At 35.4% G+C, this 12,500-nt stretch overlaps 1 protein-coding gene and 1 pseudogene across 3 annotated transcripts in view; one reads left to right on the forward strand and one right to left on the reverse strand.

Moving 5' to 3' along the window:
• The window catches only part of LOC106881248 (uncharacterized), a 297,452-nt gene that overhangs the window by 3,847 nt on the left and 281,105 nt on the right, over window positions 1–12,500 (forward strand). The gene's annotated exons all lie outside the window — the stretch shown is intronic.
• LOC128247967 (5S ribosomal RNA) lies at window positions 12,060–12,178 on the reverse strand (annotated as a pseudogene).

Raw genomic sequence — 12,500 nt, forward strand, 5'->3', positions numbered from 1 at the left:
TATATAAAAGATCGTTAAACTGAAGGGTTACTCAATATTTTTAGTGGCGTACATGTTTATTAAAAGGAAAAAGTTGACAGTGTCTCTGAAGGTTCGGTACATCAGCCGCCATCAGATGGTCTGCCGAGGTCAGGTTAACAAAACTTCAAAGATACTATCAACCTTTTTCTTGGAAAAAACTAATATGTATGTATGTATGTATGTATATATGTATGTATGTATGTGTTTGTGTGTGTATGCATGCGTGTGTGTATATGTGTGTGTGTGTGATTTTTCTTTGAGTTTAATTTAAGCTCTTCTTGAGAGAGTTCAAAGCGGCTGCTGACTAAGCAAAGAGACTTTTTGAATTAAGAGAATTCCCGGTGTTTGTAAATATGTGAAATAGTCAAGAAAACTCAGGAGTCACATGCCTGAATTCAGATCTTAAGAAGGGATCAAAAATACTCTCTCCATTGGTTAAATCTTTTTAGAAAGTAAGCGTGAGGCTTCCTTCTCAACCACATGGTTCCAGGTCCAGTTTTCTACTATTGTCTTCTTCTATAGCCTTGGACCGACTAAAACATTGTAAGTGAACTTGATAGAGGGAAACTGAAAAATAGCCGTCGTATATCATTCAGGCACGTACATTTTTAGATTGGTCACATCCTAAGCTACATTTCCAGCTACAAAATTTGAAAACTACTTCGGTAGCAAAACGGTTTCAGTAAAATACGAGGTTAAAAACGGGAGAGTAACGCCTGAAATCGACTTTGGGTCCAAATATTTTTTTCTGCTTTAAAGAAATCTATATATTAATTTAGCTTATCTGATATATTTTGGCGACAGAAATATATCCATGTTAGTTATATGCAAAAATATTCAGGAGTACTGTGGTAAAGTACTGTGGTAAAAACCGGCAAAAAACAAAAAGGAGATTAATGCCTGAAATCGACTTTGACTCCAAATATTATTATTCTTTCTAGAGAAAACTATATTTAAATTTAGCTTTACTGATAGATCTCCACTAGAGGAATCCGATGATGCCAATTATAAATAAAAAATAAATTTTAATAAAAAACTACTGGGCCAAATGTGCCGAAAAAAGCAGTAACGTCTAAAATCAAATTCAAAACATGAATTTCTTTTTCTCCTTCATATGATAGAACTCATGAAGTCGAGTGTTGTGGTTCTAATCTTTTCAAATAATATCATTCACACGGTAGTGCGTGAATAATATTCTTAAGGTTGATATTTACTCACTTACGACCACTTCTAGGCTTTGTCACTAACTCAGTTTTAAATCAAATTAGATTGTGTTTACATTTTTTGATTGGTCACATCATAAGCTACATTTCGAACTAAGAAATTTGAAAATTGATTCAGTAGAAAAAATAGTTTGGGTCAAATATGTGAAGTCACAAACGGAAAAATAAGGCCTGAAATCGACTATGAGTTCAATTAAAAAAAAAAAAAATCTGTATTTTATTTTAGCTTATATATCTTAGCGGCAGGAATCTATCCATGTTAGTTATATGCAAAAATATTCTGTAGAAAAAAGTGCTGAGGTAAAAACCGGCGAAAAAAAAAAGAAGAAAAAAAAGAAAAACGTGATTAACTCCTGAAATCGACTTTGACTCCAAATATTATTCTATATTCAAAAGGAAACTATATTTAAATTTAACTTTTCTTATAGATCTCGACGCCAAGAATCCCATGACACTAATCATATATATATATATATATATATATATATATATATATATATATATATATATATATACATACATACATACATATATATATATATATATATATATATATATATATATATATATATATATAAATACAACTTTTTAATGAAAAACTACTGAGGCCAAATGTGCCGAAAACAGTGGTAACGCTTTAAACCAAATTCGAAATCTAAACATTTGACTACAAGTGTCGTAGTGCTAATCTTTTAAAAAAATATTCAAAATGAAAAAAAATATTATATAAGTTAACTTATATAAGCAGGATTTATGTTTATTTTGCATGGATTTCGACTAACAAACTAACTTTGCCCTAACAAGGGTAGGTGGATCCTCCTGTCTTACGGTGGATGCTTTGGCTATTTCTGCATTTTAAAAAATAAGCGGATTATATTTTACTTATAGAAATTGCAGTTTTAAATTGGTTTATGAAAATTGGTTTACAGAATGGAATTTTAACCCTAACCCTAACCCTAAACAAGTAAAATTTTATTCTTCAAAATTCAATGATACAATATTGTTAATGTTTCTTTCTTTCAATAGGCAGACCTGAAGATTTCTTGTTCAGAAAAAGTAAAAGGGCAGGTGACTCCTCGTGCTTTACGGTGGATGCATTTGGCTATTTTTGCATTTTTAGCCAGTACAACGAAACCCTGTCCAGATAACTTTTTCTTATTTTTAGAATTTAAGAAAAAAAAAAAAAACATGTGAAAATTTAAAAAAACAACAGCATAAAACTCTTACTTTAATTCAATCATCAACAATGTTAAAATCAAATATTTTTTAACAAAAGAATATTTACTAGTTTTATTGCGTTTCCTGAAAAAAAAAAGTGGATTAAAATGTTTATGAATATAAACATGTTTATATTCATAAGTTATTACACCTGGAAAATACCAGAACAAGATTTCTATAGTAGAACTTGCCTAATTCGTCACCTCTAAAGGAAACTAAAGAGTACCTAAAATCAAAATTCTACTGTACTTAAAATATTGCAGCCGAGAATAACATTTTAAAAATTATAATACATTATATTAGGTAAATTTGTGATAATTTATTTTATTTATTATGAGAATCTAAAACACAAGTAACTCTTTCAAAAGAAAAGTAATCGAAAATAGATTTAAACTGAATTTTTTTTAGAATCATATCTTTTGAATTATACAAATAAAATAGTCATTTTATTTAGTTGTATCAAGTACAAAACAAAATATGAAGTTTTTTCATTTAAATTGAAATCCCATTGCAAAAACAAAACAAAACATTCATTGCAGTAGATTGGTTATTAAATGGTTTCAAATCAACCATATGCTCAGTCAGTTCGGATCTTTACCCTTTGAACAGCACATCGAGAAATTAATTTTTTTATAACTAAACACTTTCAAAGTTCGGACACTGGTAGAATGTGTCATATAAAACATCTTTTACTCTTAGTGCTGTTGAGAAAATTTTGTATTTTCAAAGTTATTTCGTGTTAAAGTTGTCGTATTTCGGTAATTTCAACCAATCAATGACGTGTATTCAGCTGAATAAAATTACTGCTGTTGTTTGTCAACAACAACTTCCGGTGGTGTATATTTGTCACGCATTAAATGACATCCATTTCTCTATATACTATGAGGAGATACAGTCATCCCCCCCCCTCTCTCTCTCTCTCACATGCACCCGCACACATACATACAAAAAAGATGTATGCATATGTTTTATGTACGTGTATATGAAAGAAAATGTGTGTGTGTGTGAGAGAGCGATTGAGTTCCACTAACATACATGCAAAAAATACATACAAGACAACACACACCTTCACTCTCTCTCTCTCTCTCATTCTCCCACGCACACATACAACCATTTCATATACACTTGCATACATCTTTCACTTTCTCCTCTCTTTCACTTTCTCCTCTCACGTCAAAGCAAATGTCACATTTTCACTTTCTCCTCTCTTTCAATTTCTGCTCTCTTCAGAGCATAAAGTAATAAAAAAAAACTTTTACGGAAATTAACAGACAATCATATGATCCCATATGATCGAGTTGACAACTTTGCTGCTTCAAACGAAAGAATGCCATAAAATAACATCCTTTGGCACACATATGCACGCACGCAGACACATAGATACACATACATACAGACAGACATACAGCCTCACACACACTCTAGGTAAAATTTCTATATAAATTATGTTATTTCTTGTTGTGTGCACGCGCAAAATTACAGCTCAAATCCAATTGAAATGATTTTTTTAATTCTGTAATTCGAGTTCGTGATGAGCATATTTAAAAATCTGATCTTCGATTTAGAATTAAAAGGAAGTTTTCCTAGAAATCCTGTCCTTTACCTGTTGTTTCTAGCATGTCCAAGGTGACATTTGCACTCCTACCTTATTTTTTTCCTAAATGTCTTCCGATTCCGATTCCTTCTTTCCAGAAGGCCAGAGCACCCGCATCAACAAAATGCACCAGTCCAGAGTTCTGTCATAGTAACCAACTACTTGATAGAAACGAGCATCAAACTGTCCCTCGCCCACCAAACAGTCCAGACCTTGCTCCATGTGACTTTCGGTTGTTCTCCAACCTGATGTAGAACCTTAGGGGTCATTTTAAACACATTGAAAAAATGGAGGACTTCCATAAGGCCTTCACGAAGTGGTTGAAGCACCATAACGAATGCATTAAAATCAAAAGATCCTATTTCGAAGGAGATCACAGCGATGAACTGCTCTGAAACCAATAAATCTATCTCCTGAAAAAGTCTCAAAACTGCTGGAACGAATCTTGTGTGTGTGTGTGTGTGTGTGTGTGTGTGTGTGTGCGTGTGCGTGTGCGTGTGCGTGTGTGAGAGAGAGTGTGTGTGAGAGAGAGAGTGTGTGTGGGGCGTGTGTATGCGGGGGAGGGGTGTAGGTGCGTGGCTTAGTAGTTTGGGTGTTCCACTTACAATCATGAGACTGTAGTTTTGATTCCTACACCGGCTGATGCATTGTGTTCTTAAACAAAACGCTTCATTTCACGTTGCTCCAGTCCACTCAGCTGCTAAGCTTGTGACAGTCCGACGTCCACGCTAGTGGAGGAATATATACGTCACAAAATCAGGGAAATCAACTTTTTATGAGTCTATGACTCAAGATAGGCCTTTGATCGTTTATGGAGGCTGTGTGGTAAGAAGCTTGCTTCCCAACCACATGGTTCTGAGTTCAGTCCTACTGTGTGCTACTTTGGGCATCTGTCTTCTACTACAGCCTCGGGTTGACCAAAGCCTTGTAAGTAGATTTGATAGACGGAAACTCAAGAAGCCTGTTGTATATATATATATGTGTGTGTGTGTGTGTGTGTGTGTGAGAGAGAGAGAGAGAGAGTCTTTGTGTCTGTATTTGTCCCCGATGGACAACCGGTGTTTGTGTGTTTACGTCCCTACAATCTAACGGTTCGGCAAAAGAGGCCGATAGAATAAGTACTAGGCTTTAAAAACAGAGTCCTGGCGTCAATTTGTTCAAATAAAATCCTTAGACGGTGGCCCAGCATGGCATCCGTCAAATGACTGAAACAAGTAAAAGATAAAAGATATATGTGTGTGTGTGTGTGTGTGTGTGTGTGTGTGTACACACACACACACATACACACACATATATATGTGCATACACCCCTCATACACACATACATACGTACATACATACATACAAAGATAACTATGGACAACTACTTCGAAAACTCCAGCTTCAATATCCAGATTACAAATTTACATTAACACTAATAATTACTGGGGCACTTGGTTTTGTAAGTAAATCCTAACTGTTAGACTCGACAAACTTGGGTTTTTAGAAAAAGAGACCAACCAACTGATTCGCACATTACAAATACAATCTGTAAGCGGAACAATAAAAATATGCAAGACTTTTCTCAGGTTCAAAAAGGATGGGCTTTTGTATCTTTGTTAGAAACCACCTCCTTCTGAAGAAGAATTTAAATGATTAAAAACAGAACACACACACACACACACACACACACACACACACACACACCACACACACACAAACACACACACAACACACACACTCACACACACATGTGTGTGTTCGCACACGTATGTGTGAGTTTATAAAAATAGATTGTTGGAGGAAAAGTTAACCCCAAGTGGATCAATTTGTGGGAATTGTTAATTTTTCGTATTGGAGGAATGTCAGTTGCTTTACACCCATAATTCCACATGAAGTAGACTTTTATCTTAGGAATTCTTTTCATGAGGTTTCTCTACCAATCACCTTTGATCTTTTAGGAGAGTGGGTTATATATCTTTAGATATACACCTAACTCTCCTACATTAAATTGGAAGAGAACCGAACGCAGAAACTCCAAACTGATCAACAACAACAAATATTTATTGTTCGGTGGAAAAGGTAAACAGCTTCTAATTGTCCGGTTTTAGATTAGCCTGAAATGTAGATGTACGGTTCTTCGTGCTGGTGTCGTTATAGAGACAACTTGGTTTAACCACACTCAAATGGGAGAGCTTGCTTAGACGTCTTGCTTGGTCGCTGTCTGCCTTGGTAAGAGACCGTCTAATTGCGGGAACGCTTCGATGTTGAAACCCACGCATGCGTGGTTAAGGATTCAGCAATGGCGTCGGCCTTTTGGCGCCAATGTGACGTCACTACAATGTTATGCATTTCATCTCCTGTGAAGTAGAAGATTATATAACGAAGACCCTTCTGATTTATATTCACGCAGTCTTGACAAAATGTATTTTCAAATATTTCTTATATTTTCTGCATATTTTATTTTGGGCACCTTTCCTATGTAAGATTATATATAATGGCCACGATTTTCTCTCTAATCCTTTACTCCGTTTGAAAATCGGAAACGTAATGCTCAGAGTGACACACCTACACAAACACGCACGCGTGCGCATATTTGCATATATAGATGTATGCACGCATGTCTATCTGTCTATCTATTTACATATACACATATATGATGGCTGCCACTCGTGACCGAGGAAGACATTCCCTAATCATTGCCCAAGCAAAATGCCAGTAGCGCCTGTGCATAAAGTTTTTACAGAGTAGGTCGACTTCACTTGGAGTTTGCACATGCGGCTTTCATGTTCGCCGACTGAACCGGGCATCTGAAAAGTCGCCGCGCCGATGATCTCGCAACCTCGAATTTTAGGTTCTATAAGGCTTGCACAATACCTCGCAGGCACTCTACAACGTATAGACATGGTCCAGAGACAAGACATGGCAAAATAACCAGTGCCAAAATGTGTTGCAATACGTACACATATACACACACGCACACAAATATACATACACGCACGCGTGTGCACGTATATTTGCATGTGTGTGTGTGTGTTTGTACGTGTATGTGTGTATATGTATATATGTGTGTGTATATATACATACGTATATGTGCACACACACACACACACACACACACACACAGACACACACACAGACACACACACACACACACACACACACACATATATATATATATATATGTATACATACATACATCGGAAACGTAACGCCCAGAGTGACCGCTAGTGAAGTTTTCAACCTCCAATAGATATATATACATGCATACATACATACATACATACATACATACATGCATACATACATACATATATACATACATGTATACATACATACGTACATACATGCATACATACATACATACATACATACATTCACACATTTTTGAAATACGTATGTATGTATGCATCTATCTTTTTTTTTTTTTAGCATGAGTCTTTCCTTGCCTTCTGTGTCGTAGACAGTTGCTGTTCTTTGCTCTTTGTACCACATATCTCACTTACGTACAAGTGCAAGACGACGTGTGAGTGTTTAATTTGTACTGAGCAACCTTCACAAATGGTTTGTTTATAATAATCAATCAACTTTGTCTGAACAGCTGCCCGGTGTACCACGCCTAAGGTGTCGGAATGATCGCAAAGTAACGCGAAAGTGTTTTGCTCAAGAACACAACGCAGTACTGGACCATGCATCCTCACTATACATACACACACACACACACACACACACACACACACACACACACACATATATATATATATATATATATATATATATATATATTGAAAATGGAGAAGGACGGTTTATGGGATTACTTTAGGCTTCCCGTTCATAAAGGGTTTAGCTTTATGGCGTATCGCCAGGTCCCAAAGACCTACTGGCCCAAAGACCTACTGGCCCAAGACCTCTTAAAATATGCATATATGTGTGTGTGAGAGTTTTTCTATCTATCTATCTATCTATCTATCTCTGTGTTTCTATGTAATTATTATACGTTTATAAAATATTTACTGATGGTTGGAAGCTATATACTAGCCAAGTATATTCATCTTGTTTAACTGGGACTTCAATATATATATATGTGTGTGTGTGTGTGTGTATTTCATATATATTTTCAAATGTGTAATTCGTGTATATTTCCTTCATGAAAATGTTTTGTTTATTTTTAACATAATGTAATATTTTTGTTCATCAATAAAAAAAAACTCGTTGGAGACAGCTGTAGCGAATGAACCATTATCCATCTGTTGTTATACACACACACACACACACACACATATATATATATACATACATACATACATATATATATATATATATATAAATATATATATATATATATATATATATATATATATATATATATATATATATATATATATATATATATATATATATATATGTATATGTAAGGGACGACCGTGCGAACTCATAAAAGGAGAAATGGTGACGAATGGAAAAACAGAGGACTCCTTTTATTTAAACGTGTCACACCGAACATACAAATATATATCAAAGATGATATACATGATATGTTATGCGACGATAACATAGATGACCAGTAATGAAAGACCACAACCATATTAGATGAATAACAGATATATTTATTGTAGCGTTAAAGATGTATGTCTGTGTGAGAGTGTGAATGCGACATATAAGAACATAATCAAAGACAGGCCGTCATACAAAGAAAAGTGTGTATGTGAGTGATACATGTGTGAGTTATTACAGCAGATAGAAAGAGTCAGTAAATGACACGTGAGCAATTATACCAGTTCGTTAGTACACTATAGGAAAAGTTCTGTATGTGAAACTGAGTTGGCTGAGTGTGGCAGAGCTGATCACTACTTGTGATGTCGTGGCATCGATGCCGGACCGTGATTCTTGTTATACAGATGTTCGTCGCTGGCTGAGAATTTCTTGTCTGTTTAAGAACTCTTGTCTGTTTATTTACCGTGGTGAAGCTGAGTCACCTAACAGAATCGAAGAGAGAGATGTGCCGCGGAGGTTTGGTTTGGTGTACATAGTAAGTCGTGTTGACGCTGGTGGTGTAGAGGCTGCTTGGTAGGTGCTGGTTAGTAGTCGTAGACTCGTATTGCTGATGTGGCGACGGCGGTGGTCATCGTTGGCTGGACGAAGCTGTTGAAATGGTCGCTGGAACTGCTGCTGCTGTCGTGTGGTACACGGAACAGTTCTCAAAGAGAAACTGGACCGAAACAAATTGTGGGGTATGAGTTGATCTATATATAGCGTTAAGAGGGCTCCCAGATGGCTTCAGAATTTTACTCTATCACGTGACCTTATTAGGGGCTGTGATTAGTCAGTTTGCGTTCTGGCGGGAAAGGTTCGAAGAAGTTGCCGATTCGAATAATAATCAGTCACGTGATGACAAGGAATGAGTTCTCTACTACGCTCGCATTTATTTATATTTAAATGAGAAGATTGTATGTAATGGCGATAGTAGTTTGTATCTAATGGCGGGAGGTAGTTTCACTACATATATATATATATATATATATATATATATATATATATATATATATATTAATAGTAATGGTAAGACAACAAAAGAATGAATGCGACCTCGATATTATGTAAATAGAGGAATTTATCTGTAATATAATATGTGACAATTGTTTGGTTGCCATATTAAGACTCCGAGTTTCGGATGTCGGGGCGGAAACTTGCTCCGGCATCTCGTCATCGACACAATCATATATATAGTTGGAATTTACAAAAGACAAAAGACGATGACAGGTGTATAAACAACAAACAGATGTATTAGTTTAACGCTCGGGAAGGTGAGAAAGTCTTTTACGTTTCGAGCCTACACTTTTCATATACGTACACACACACACACACACACACACACACACACACACACACACACACACACGCGCACACACAAATATATGTATTGTATATATATATATATATATATATATATATATATATATATATATATATATATATATATATTTATATATATATATATATATACACACACACACTATAGATTACGTATATACATGTATATTATACACACTTATGTACACGACATTACTTATATGTTTGTGTGTACACGCACGTACGCATACACGCACACTGACATATGCACACACAGAGACACACACTCACAAACACACTCACACACACACAAAAGCAAACCTATATACATACAATAATACATGCATACCTGCATAGGAGTGTGTGTGTGTGAGAGGAAGATGTCATGGCGGCTAAACAGACCAGCATGTTTACCTATATTTACATACAATATATAAAGAAACCTATGAAAATGCACTCATACATGTGTGTATACATATATATATATATATATATATATATATATATATATATATATATATATATATATATATATGCATGAGTGTACAAATATATTTGCGTGTTTGTCAGTCTGTGTGTCTGTGTGTCTCTATGTATGTATGTACCTGTGTGCGTGTCTTTATGTTAGTGTGTACTGATTTGTCTGCTTCCCTGTAACTTCAGGCTGTGGCGAAAGAGATCTATTGAATATGCACAACACTTAAAGTATATAAGTATTGGCAGGGTGTCTATTTGTTCAACTGAACCCTTCGAGATAGTGCCCCAGCATGGCCGCAGTCTAATGACTGAAGAAAGTGCAAGATATGTATTTTGAGTACTTGTATTCACACACACACACACGCTGTCTGTCTGTCTGTCTCTTTATTTCTCTCTCTCTCTTGCAAATGTTTGGTATTTTAGATTTTCTTTTCTTTCGATTTTGGTATGATTGTATATTTGTATTTGGGAAATAGGTCAACTAGGGGATGAAGCCCAAGTCTAAACATGTCATCTATTATCATTTCTTAATAAAGCTCATATAAAAACCGCGAAGGTAGTTCAGAATGAATATGGCGCTAGTCCAACTTCGTACGGCAAGCAGTATGCGAACGCTTAGGTAGCTTATCTTTTTTTTTTTATCTTTTTACTTGTTGCAGTCATTAGATTGCGGACATGCTGGGGCACCGCACTGGAAAATTTTCAGTTAAATGAATCGACCCCAGTAATTATATTTTTAAGCTTGGTCCTTATTCTATCGGTTGTTTTGCCGAACCAGTAAGGTACGGGGACGTAAACACCCCACCACCAGTTGCCAAGCAGGGTTGGACACACGCGCATGCGCGCACACATACATACCCAACACACACACACACACACACACACGTACGATGTGTTTCTTTCATTTTCTGTCTACCAAATCCACTCACAAGGCTTAGGTCGGCCCGAGGCTTTTGTAGAATTGTAAAAGTCACTTGTCCAAGGTGCCATGCAGTGGGACTGAACCGGAAACCATGTGGTTGGGAAGCAAGCTTCTTACTACACAACCAAAGCAAAAATCCCACGAATTACACTTTCACTTCAGAATGTTAACCACCTCACTTCCGCTTTTTAAATTTAGCTTTATACACACATATACAATATCCCCTATTTGTTTTTAAAGAGAATCGTTCCAATTATAGAGTTAATCACCTGAGATAAATTCATTTACCTTAAACCTATTTGGAAAATAATACTTTTTCAAATTGTAATGAAGTGACTCTAAAAAATATAAGATATCTTATACTTGTTTCACTCATTGAACTGCAGCAGTGCTGGGATACCATCTTGAAGGGTTCAGCTGAAAGAAAAAAGAAAAAGAAAAACGACGTCACTACTCACTCTATTTTTAAAGCGTGGTGATTATTCTATCGTTTATTTTGCCGAACCGCTAGGTTATAGTGACGTAAACAAATCAGCACCGGTTGTCAAGCGATAGTGAGAGATAAACATAGACATAAACACACAATATGTGTATATATACGACGGGGTTCTTCCAGATTCCGTCTACCAAATTCAGTCACAAGGCTTAGATCGGACCGGGGCTATAGTAGAATACAAGTACCCAAGGTGTCACGCTGTGGGACTGAACCCAAGACCACATTGTTGGAAAGCAAAATTCTTACCACACAGTTACGCCTGCGCCTTAAAAAGTGAGATGCTTACGGCACCTAGGTTTCCCAAGAAGTAACCCATCTAAGTACTGATTAGGCTCGACGTTTTTTAACTTTGGTGATCGGACGAGAACCGATGCTTTCAACGTGAGATGGACGTAAGCGTATATAAATAGTGAAATAACTTATCAAAACATTTATAAGACTAAAAGAAAGAAACAACTTACAGTACTTTAAGATCGAAAGTTTTAAAATAGAAACAATTTTAATGAAACATATTTTCTACCTATGAATATTGGTTCGTAAAAGGTCTATCATATGTAAAAAACAAACAAACAAACAAACAAAAAACTATATATATATATATATATATATATATATATATATATATATATATATATATATACATATATATATATATATATATATATATATATATATATATATATATATATATATATATATATATATATCGTGATATCGTAA

Source organism: Octopus bimaculoides, chromosome 5, assembly GCF_046866305.1.
Source record: "Octopus bimaculoides isolate indiv1 chromosome 5, ASM4686630v1, whole genome shotgun sequence".
NCBI lineage: Eukaryota > Metazoa > Mollusca > Cephalopoda > Octopoda > Octopodidae > Octopus > Octopus bimaculoides.